General features: G+C 38.3%; 1 long non-coding RNA gene across 1 annotated transcript in view; it reads left to right on the forward strand.

Annotated features, from left to right (window-relative positions):
- Positions 1–8,521, forward strand: part of LOC105732764 (uncharacterized) — a 46,292-nt gene extending 37,771 nt beyond the window's left edge. The window contains exon 3 of the long non-coding RNA XR_001111054.2: positions 7,482–8,521. This is a non-coding gene — a long non-coding RNA (uncharacterized LOC105732764). The remainder of the gene's footprint in view (positions 1–7,481) is intronic.
- Positions 8,522–10,043: the final 1,522 nt, after the last annotated feature.

Genomic DNA, 10,043 nt, shown 5'->3' on the forward strand with positions numbered 1-10,043 from the left:
ACATGTTTTACTGTTGAGGAATTTTAATCACCTCTGTTTGTTTGTTTACTTTCATGCCATTGACGTTTTTTGGAGTGTGGGCTTGTTGTCTCACAGAATGTCCTACTTCCCATTTGTGCACTTCTGTTGCATCTCATTAGAAGGCACACGATATCTGGGCCATTACTGATGCTGAACAGTTTGGTCCTTTAGTTAGGTGATGTACAATAGACACCACAATAAAACTACCCACTGCCCTTGTAAATAAAAACTTGTCTGTGGGATGATGCCTTGAGATCATAGGACTATTCTGTTATCCAAAAACTTTTCACTCAATGGTGATTTTCTAAATCTGTTACTTCTACAATTATGATCTGGCATTTTTCTGTAAAGAAGGCCTTTCATTATTTTCCCCCTTTTTCCCTCTCTCCTTTATTTTTTTGCATGTATGTATGTATGTATGTGTTATCACTACATCACTAGATGACAGGAAATTTTCCGTTCCATTATAATCTATGTGGTCCATCTTTGAAGTGTTATTAGGTGGTACATGAATGTATTTTCTGTGATAATATGAGTCATCATCAGGTTTTAATATTGCTAATATTGTTTAATAATGCTACAGGGAAAATAAATGACTTAGATGCAAATGATCTCTTTTGTTTATTGAACAAAAGTGAGAAAACAAATCACAACAATTGGAAGAAACTTTTAGAATATGTGCAAAATATAAACACAATGAATTGGGAGAAAGTAAATTTTGTGGTACGGTGGAGGAATTGGGATTAAAAGTAGTTAGTTACTATTTTGATGCCATTTAAAAACTAAATTATAAAAAAAAGTCACTTCATGATCATTTAGACTTGCTCTTGTAAATTAACAATATATATATTTTAAAAGTGTGTGTAGGAAAACAAACAAACAAACAAAACTGGAAAAAGTAATTTAGGATTGTTTAGAAAGTGGAGATGATGTAATCCCAGCACTTTGGGAGGCCGAGGCGGGTGGATCACGAGGTCAAGAGATTGAGACCATCCTAGTCAACATGGTGAAACTCCGTCTCTACTAAAATACAAAAAATTAGCTGGGCATGGTGGCGCATGCCTGTAATCCCAGCTACTCGGGAAGCTGAGGCAGGAGAATTGCCTGAACCCAGGAGGCGGAGGTTGCGGTGAGCCGAGATCGCGCCATTGCACTCCAGCCTGGGTAACAAGAGCGAAACTCTGTCTCCAAAAAAAAAAAAAAAGAAAGTGGAGATGAAGAAAAATTACAGAAGCTGAGTGTAACAATTTTTCAGCTGTGCCCTTTTTGGTTTTCTTGAAAGTTATGCCTTCTTAGTGCCAGGAAAACCCAGAAAAAGCCCAAATCTGTGGTTGAGTAAGTGGTTTGGATATTAGAAGTGTGTCTGAAACACTTCAAAACAAATCTGTTACTTTAAATCAAGCTCCTGAGAATTTATTTCTTCAACTTTTTCCTGGTTCTTCCATTAAAGTATGTATGTCTGGGGAATGAATTGTCCTGTGCAGCTCACTTAGGTGGAGAAAATGTTTCAGAGTTTGAATTTTTCAGAATTTGAGGCAAACCATCTGAATCTTTCAGATGCAAATGGGGTCACTGTGAACTACTGGACAGGTTGTACCCTGCACAATGGCTCCTAGCTAAGAAGAAAATGGGGCCAAACTGATTGCCAAGCCATGCACTGTGACCAGATGCTTCCTGAGGATCAAGAGGCTTCCGCCCAGAGGAAAGAGGGCCTTTCTATAATTTATGCAAAGAACACACATGGGCTGTTAACCCTAGCCAAATCTACAATGTTGGTGCAATTTAGAGACATTCTCCATTAAGTGCTATTCCCACATGACTCAGGAAGAGAGGTGGCGAGTGGCAGGTGAAGGCTATATTCCTCTATTAAAATGACAGGTACTGGCTGGGCGCAGTGGCTCACGCCTGTAATCCCAGCATTTTGGGAAGCGGAGGCAAGTGGATCACCTGAGGTCAGGGAGTTCAAGAGCAGCCTGGCCAACAGGGGTGCTCTTGGTAGATAGGGGTGAAACCCCATCTCTACTAAAAATGTAGAAATTAGCTGAGCATGTGAGTGCACACCTGTAATCCCAGCTTCTCGGGAGGCTGAAGCAGAATTGCTTGAACCCAGGAGGCTGAAGTTGCAGTGAGCCAAGATTGCACCACTACAATCCAGCCTGGGTGACAGAGTGAGACTCCATCGAGAAAAAAAAAAAAGTTACTGATTATTGATGATCACTTTTTATTTTCCCTGGTCCCTCCAGAAGAGGAAACTGGTCTTACAAAGCCCTTTCCAGTGAAAAACAGAGCTTATGTTTAAAGAAATATTTTAGTATTCAAGTTGAGTGGCATATTCTTAATGGAATCTTAGTTTGGGGGATTTCTGCTTTGAGTTTCAGTTCCTATGATATTGGAATTTCAAAATAAAGGCATTTAAAAATATCCTTTATGGTAGGTTTTATCTACCTGATAATATTTTTATTCTTTAGTTTTACTCTCTGTAATCATATTAGGACAGCTTAACATAATCAATGGCTTTTGAAGGAAAAATTTAACCAACAAAGGTTTAGGGACTGAAAAAGGAGCAACAGTAACAAACCATAAAGGAAGCATTTATTTCTATTTTCTTTTTCTCTTTCTGTTGCTGGCTATTTGATCTTTCCTAATATAGCTGATTCTCACTGTTACTTCTAATTTTTTTCTGAGAGATTTTGAAAGCAATTCCCTTTTAAAGGAAGCAAGGCAAGGCAACAGTTAGACTAGTCTGTTTCTTTATCAGACTTCAATGTTAAAGTATTAGAAGTACTCTTGCAAAATGTCTTAAGAAGTCTTCTGTTACTTTAAATAAAGCTCCCAGGAATTTATTTCTTCAACTTTTCCCAAATTATTCCATTAAAGTATGTATGTCTGGGGAATACATTGTCCCTCAGATATTAATTGAACAATTAAGTTATGCATTAATTAAGCAATTTTATATTGGTTTTTATTACAGTTACTGTTCTGCTCAGAATGATTGTGAACAATAGCAACCTCTAACAAATATTACACTGACGTTAATTGTCTTAATATCCCTGAAGGGGAAAACTGGGAAATGATGGCGATTCTTTGAAAATAGTCATTCCATTTTTTTTAAGATATGCCTGTTGAACTACTTTTTTTCTTGTATAGATGTGAGCAACAGTATTTCTAGGTATAGGTCATTTATAGCTAAGCAAGTTCCCACAATCTCCCCAAACCTTTGTACTCTTCAATAGCTGTGCCTGTTCTATTCCCTCCCCAACCCACTGCCCCCTCTACCCCCAAAGGCCTCCTTACCACACCAGATCATCAGCCAGATGATCCTTTGCATCTTGTTGACTCTTAGCTTGCCACCCTACAGGTGCTGCCTAAATTCTACCATTGTCTGTAGTTTTCAGTGTCATCATATACCTGAGGAAAGTGTGTTAGTGTACTAAGAGTAACCTTTTTAAAATTGGTTTCTAATCAAGCTAATTTCTCTCTGGAACTCAAAGAGAGGGAGACAAACTCCTTATTTTTTCACATCTGCAGTTGGGGTATTTTTTTTTTTCTAGTTACAAAGAAATATTCAATACTTTTAAATCTTCGACAAATCTTGCCAGATTTGTCATGCCACTGTAAAGGTTTACAACTGATTTTTGAAGGTAGCTATATTCAAGACTTTGCTGTTATAACATCAGAGGCTGTTAATTCTCCAGTGTCCAGTATAAAATAACAAAGTGGCAATTTCATTGCTTTCTTACAGAATCAGCAGAGAGACTACAACTGAGGAGCTTTCATAAATAATAAATCATATGATTTAAAATTTGGGGCACTACAAAAGGAGATAAACAACAAACTGAAGTTTTTGAGATATTGGGAATGTTGCTGGCCTGTACTACTGATTCCCATTGTGAATTCCTTTTATTATGTATTAATTTTTTCATAGTAGTAATTATATTGCCCATATTCCTTTCTGATAATTTTGGGAACATAGAACAATAAGATTTTGATGTTTGTAATGTTTAGCATCTAAGTGCAAGTGACAGCCCCAAAGTAAGAGTGGCTTAGAGAAGGCAGACATTTATTTCTCTGTCAATAAACAGGACGCAAAAGTAGGCAGTTTAATAAAGAGACACCACTGTCGGGAGGGACTCAGGTTCATTCTACCAGGTCTTTTTGCCTCCGTAATATGGCTTCCAACTCAAACTCCAAGATAGCTGCTCCAGATGGACCCCTCACATGTGCACTTCAGCAGAAAGGAGGAAGGGTCTGACTTTTCTTTTAAGGGGAAACACTTCCTGGAGCTGATATACAACACTTCTACTCAGATCCTACTGGCCAGAATATAGTTGTATGGCCATGTGGCACTATAAGGGAGACCAAAATGTAAATTTTATTTTGGACAACCATATGCCCAGCTGAAAATCAGTGGTTCCATTACCAAAGAAGTAGGAGAGGATGAATATTGGGACACAATTAGCAGTTTCTGCAATAACCTTTGAATAATTTGCTCTAGATGCTATAGAGTTTAGATTTTTCCATTTTGTTTTGTTTCTTATTGATTTTCTTCAAGATTTGTACCAGATATTTATATATAAAAATACTATTTTTTCTGTCATATTTGCTACTTATAAATTTCAATACTACTTTTTAAAGTCTTTTAAATTCAGTTAATATTTATTAAAGGAGAGATATAAATGTGTATGTCATCAAATTTACTAATCATAAATATTGGGATTTCTTTCCCATTGCTTTTAAGTGTATAAAATGTTTTCCATCCTGAGATCCAGAGATTGGATCAATAACCACCTTCCTTTTTCTACTTTATTTTTTCTTTAACTTAATTTGGTATACTGTATCAAGAAGGCTCTAAATCCATATATTTCTTTTTTTCTAAATAGCCACTGTAGATCCCTGTTATTTATTAATAATGCTTTTCTTTTGCATTGATTTGTAGGGTCTTATTCATTATATAATTACACAAACACAAATCATATATGTATTTTTAACTTACCCTGTTTCATTGGTGTCAGAAATGTTTTTGTAGCAGAATATTTGCTTATAATGAGAAATTGTGTTGAAAGTATTTGGATGTCCTTCTAGCACAGTTATTACCATTTATTACCTAGAGATAAAAGCATTCTCTCTTTTTTAAAAAGTGAATTTAGAAAATGCTTCTCCACATGAATATCCTGTAAGCACTTCAAACTCAATATGCCCAAAAGAAACCCATTATTTGTAGCATCATTACAACTCTCTCCTCCACTAATGGTTCCCGGTATGGTTAATGGTGTAGCTTTCATCCAGTCTCCCTAGCTACAAACCTCAGCATCATTTTCCTTCTGCACTGCTTCCGCTATTCCCCGGTGTTTGCTAATCTGTCCTACGATGTTACCAGAATCTTTTTTTTTTTTTTTTTTTTTTTTTTGGAGACGGAGTTTTGCTGTTGTGCAATGGCGGGATCTCAGCTCGCTGCAACCTTTGTCTTCCAGGTTCAAGCGATTCTCCTGCCTCAGCCTCCTCAGTAGCTGGGATTACAGATGCCTGCTACCACACCTGGCTGTTATTTATATTTTTTAGAGATGGGGTTTATGTTGGTTAGGCTGGTCTTGAACTCTTGATCTCAGGTGATCTGCCCGCCTCAGCCTCTCAAATGTTGAGATTATAGGCATGAGCCACCACGCCTGACCCAGAATCAGTTTTCTCTGTTTGTTGCCACTGCCGCTACTGTCAGGGCTGTACCTTCTCTTCCCTGGACACTGAGAACAGTTCCAGCCTCTCACCTGTCCATCCTCTGCCCAGGTATCAGTTATCTCCCTAAATGACAGATTCAAACACATTACATCTTCTGCTCTTAATCCTTGGGTGGCTTCCCATTGTCTTTGGAATAGAGTTCAAACTCATTAACATGATATTCAAAGCTGCACACAAGATAGATCTACAGCAAACTTTCTTTTCCCAACTCTCTTCATTCCTGGCTACCCATGAAACCTCTGTCACCCAGGTAAATGGCTCACCTTTACTTTCAAATATTTACACATCCTTTTCCCTTGAGCTGTTTTACCCATAAACACCTTTCCCTTTCTGTTTTCATAACCCACCCTTTAAGTCCCAGATCAAATATCTTTGGCTCTTAAAAGCTCTCCTTATCCATTCAGTCAAACTTAATTGCCGGGTACTCTATGCTTCTATTGAATTTGTGGGCACATTTATCATAGCCCAGATTGCCTTCTAAATTATTTAAGAGGTAGTGTGTCTGGTGAGACACTACCTTTTAAGAGGAATAAAGTGGCCATCTGTCTTTGTGGTAGCAGAATATAACCATTTTTGCAGATTCCTTTTTAAGTTCTGGGGAATAACATAAATATTTTCTCTTAGTTGTACAACTGCAAGGTGAATTTGCACCTGCCATGTGAAGCATATCTAATCCCTGTCCCTCTAGTACCCCCCAACATTCAGAACTAATCCCTGGTGAAGAGGCATGTTTGCAGCAAGGCCAAGGAATATCCTGAGAAGGCATGTGGAGATGCCATCTCTTTCTTTCTTACTTATTTATTATACTTTAAGTTCTGGGGTACATGTGCAGATCATGCAGGATTATTACTTAGGTATACATATGCCATGGTGGTTTGCTGTATCCATCCCCTTGTCATCTACATTTGCTATTTCACCTAATGCTATCCCTCCCCAATCCCCCCACCCCTTGCTACCCCTCCCTTAGCCCCTTCACCCCACAATGGGCCGCGGTGTGTGATGTTCCCCTCCCTGTGCCCATGTGTTCTTATTGTTCAGCACCCACTTATGAGTGAGAACATGTGGTGTTTGGTTTTCTGTTCTTGTGTCAGTTTGCTGAGAATGATGGTTTCCAGCCTCATCCATTTCCCTGCAAAGGACATGAACTCATTCTTTTTTATGGCTGCATAGTATTCCATGGTGTATACGTGCCACATTTGGAACATATCTCAAAATAATAAAAGGTATTTATGACAAACCCACAGCCAATATCATACTGAATGGGCAAAAACTGGAAGCATTCTCTTTGAAAGCTGGCACAAGACAAGGGCCCTCTGTCACCACTCCTATTCAACATAGTGTTGGAAGTTCTGGCCAGAGCAATCAGGCAAAAATAAATAAAGGGTATTCAATGAGGAAAAGAGGAAGTCAAATTGTTTCTTTTTGCAGACAACAGATAACATGATTATATATTTAGAAGACCCCATCATCTCAGCCCAAAATCTCCTTAAGATGATAAGCAACTTCAGCAGAGTCTCAGGATACAAAATCAATGTGCAAAAATCACAAACATTCCTATACACCAATAACAGACAAACAGAGAGTCAAATCAACTCCCATTCACAATTGCTACAAAGAGAATAAAATACCTAGGAATACAACTAGCAAGGGATGTGAGGGACCTCTTCAAGGAGAACTACAAACCATCTCTTTCTTTCAGAGGTTTAATGGTATAATTTTTCTGATAGATTGAGAAGATCCTGCCATGGTTCCCAGTCACATAAGCTGCGAAGGACTGAAGGGGAGCTCACTGTGAAAAGGGAAGACCTGACTAACGACCCAGACTCATTATTACTGTCCCTATTTGTGGAGGTCAATTGTTTGTGATAGAGCTTGAGTGTGGACTAGAAACTGCTCTGATCTGACATCCTGTCATGGTGGATTTGTGAGTGCAAACTAAAGGAGATGAAACTTTGGGAGCCCAAGCATGAATTACCACTGCAGCCTCTTCAAGAACCTGACTCAGCAAGGATGACTTACCAACTAAAAGCAAAGACACATTTTTGAGTGACATCGGGGGTTAGCAACAAAATTAATGAAAAATTTAAACCAAGGTTAACAGTGCCCTGATCAAACTCTTTTAATTTTGTCTTGTGAACTACAAATGATCCTCCTTGAACTCAATAAACACCTCTCTTCCCAAGACTCCTGTTGCACAAAGGGCTTAGATAACTCAGAAATGGGGCAATTCAATTATTAAAAGTGTGACCATATTTGTACTCCGAGCTGGTTAAGCAGGTTTTCCAGGTTTCATTTAGTTGTATCTCCCCAGTGACCCTGTGAATGTCTGCAATGTAGGGAATACTCTTTATATCTTTCTGGGGATGAGAATGGTGATTTGAACATTATAAATATTTGAACTGAATTGCTTCTAGCCCATGTTTATTTTAATGTTTATAACTACCATCACAAAACATGTGACATTTAAATGTTGTGTATAAAAACGTATTTTCCATTTGCAAACATGCCTGTAGCAGGTATTAGCCACTCGAAATAAAACATGAAGCAGGGCTGCCTCTGCTCTTATGGGTCTCAAGCTCTAGTTACTACTGTATATTATCATTAACAATATAATAAACCTCTTAGATATACGGTGTCATTACATTGTTACAAATGTTATTTTGCCTACTTAGGTTGGCAGTGGAGAAGATTTCCCCACAAAGTCAACCCCCAGTTCTCTAGTTTCACGTTTTTCAAATTTGCTTGGTCTTGCTCTCTTGTGTAGCAATTGATTACCCTTCCCTGCAATTTAAAATACCACTTTTCTTGTTTAGCGTTGAGGTTTCTAAGTGTACCCTACTATTGGAGAATGTTTATGCTGACCACCTATAGTTTAGAATACAGAAATGTGCTCCGGGAACTTGTGCTGGCCTAGCATTTTCCTCCTAGTTCGTCAAAGAGCCTTTTGTGCCAGGCCTACAGGGTCTGTACTGTTCATTTCTTTTCTCTATTGTTGGCTATTTACATGAAAGGAGATTCAGTGGATTGTTTGAGTTTGATTTCTCATACCCTCTGTGAAACCATGTGCTCTATATTCCAGTGGGAAATATAATATGCAGTGGTGTCACTGAAATTTGCAATAATTTTTATTAAAGAACATACAGAGGTATTTCTGTAGGAAGCCAGTGTTGATCTATCTACAATTCTATGTATGTACATTGATATGTATGTATGTATGAGTATATGAATGTATGTATCCATGTCTATCAAACCAACTATCTAGTGGTGTGCTAGTAAATGTTTAACCATAGAGTCTGCAGGTAGAAAAAAATCTCTGGTTATAAACTTTGTCAATTTCTGTAGCATAGCTTCTACTGTGGCACATATCAAGCTACCAGTATGTCAGCATTGAACACAGAGTTGGGAAGTGATGCACTGGAGGACACTTTTATACTCTATTTTCACCATATAGATACAAAAGACTTAACTCCCAGATCATAGATAAAAGTAAATAGTAAAATAACTAGAAAGCAATCAGTTTTGAGTATTTATAATCTTCGTTTCAGTGTAATTTAGTTGATCGTAAGCTTATGTAATTCAGTTTTTTTTTTTCAAGATGGAGTCTCGCTGTGTCACCTAGGCTGGAGTGGAGTGCAGTGGTGTGATCTTGGCTCACTGCAATCTCTGCTCCCTGGGTTCAAGTGATTCTCCTGTCTCAGCCTCCCTAGTAGCTGGCATTACAGGTGGGTACCACCATGCCCAGCTAATTTTTGTATTTTTAGTGGAGATAGAGTTTCACCATGTTGGCCAGGCTGGTCTGGAACTCTTGACCTGAGGTGATCCACCCTCCTCGAACTCCCAAAGTGGTGGGATTACAGGTGTGCTCCACTGCGCCCGGCAGTAATTCAGTTTTTAATAATGACTGTGTTTAGGAAACACTTGTAAAATTCCTGAAATTTAGCAGTTGGCTTCTTGAAGTTGGGATAAACGGGCTCCCATATAACACTGTATTAATCTATATACTTCTAGCTACTTCCTTCACTTTTCTAAAAAGAGTAGGCCCCTGTGGATGAGGAGAACTTGTTTAACCTCATGGTGGGCATAGATAAGCAGGTATAGGGGAAGAAGTAGGACTAAATTGCTGAGTGTAATAAGGGATGAAACTTTTGTGTGTTGGGGGCAGTCGAGTACTAAGATTTTAGGAAGTTGGAGGCAAGAGTTAGCTTGCTTTGTGATAGAAGGATGGAAAAGAACGTTCCTTCCTTTCCAATTATGAAAACTATGGGGAAAATTGATATACTTTATTTATT

This window comes from Aotus nancymaae, unplaced genomic scaffold (assembly GCF_030222135.1).
Source record: "Aotus nancymaae isolate 86718 unplaced genomic scaffold, 86718_ANA_hifiasm-v0.15.2.pri h1tg000006l, whole genome shotgun sequence".
In the NCBI taxonomy this organism is placed as follows: Eukaryota; Metazoa; Chordata; class Mammalia; order Primates; family Aotidae; genus Aotus; species Aotus nancymaae.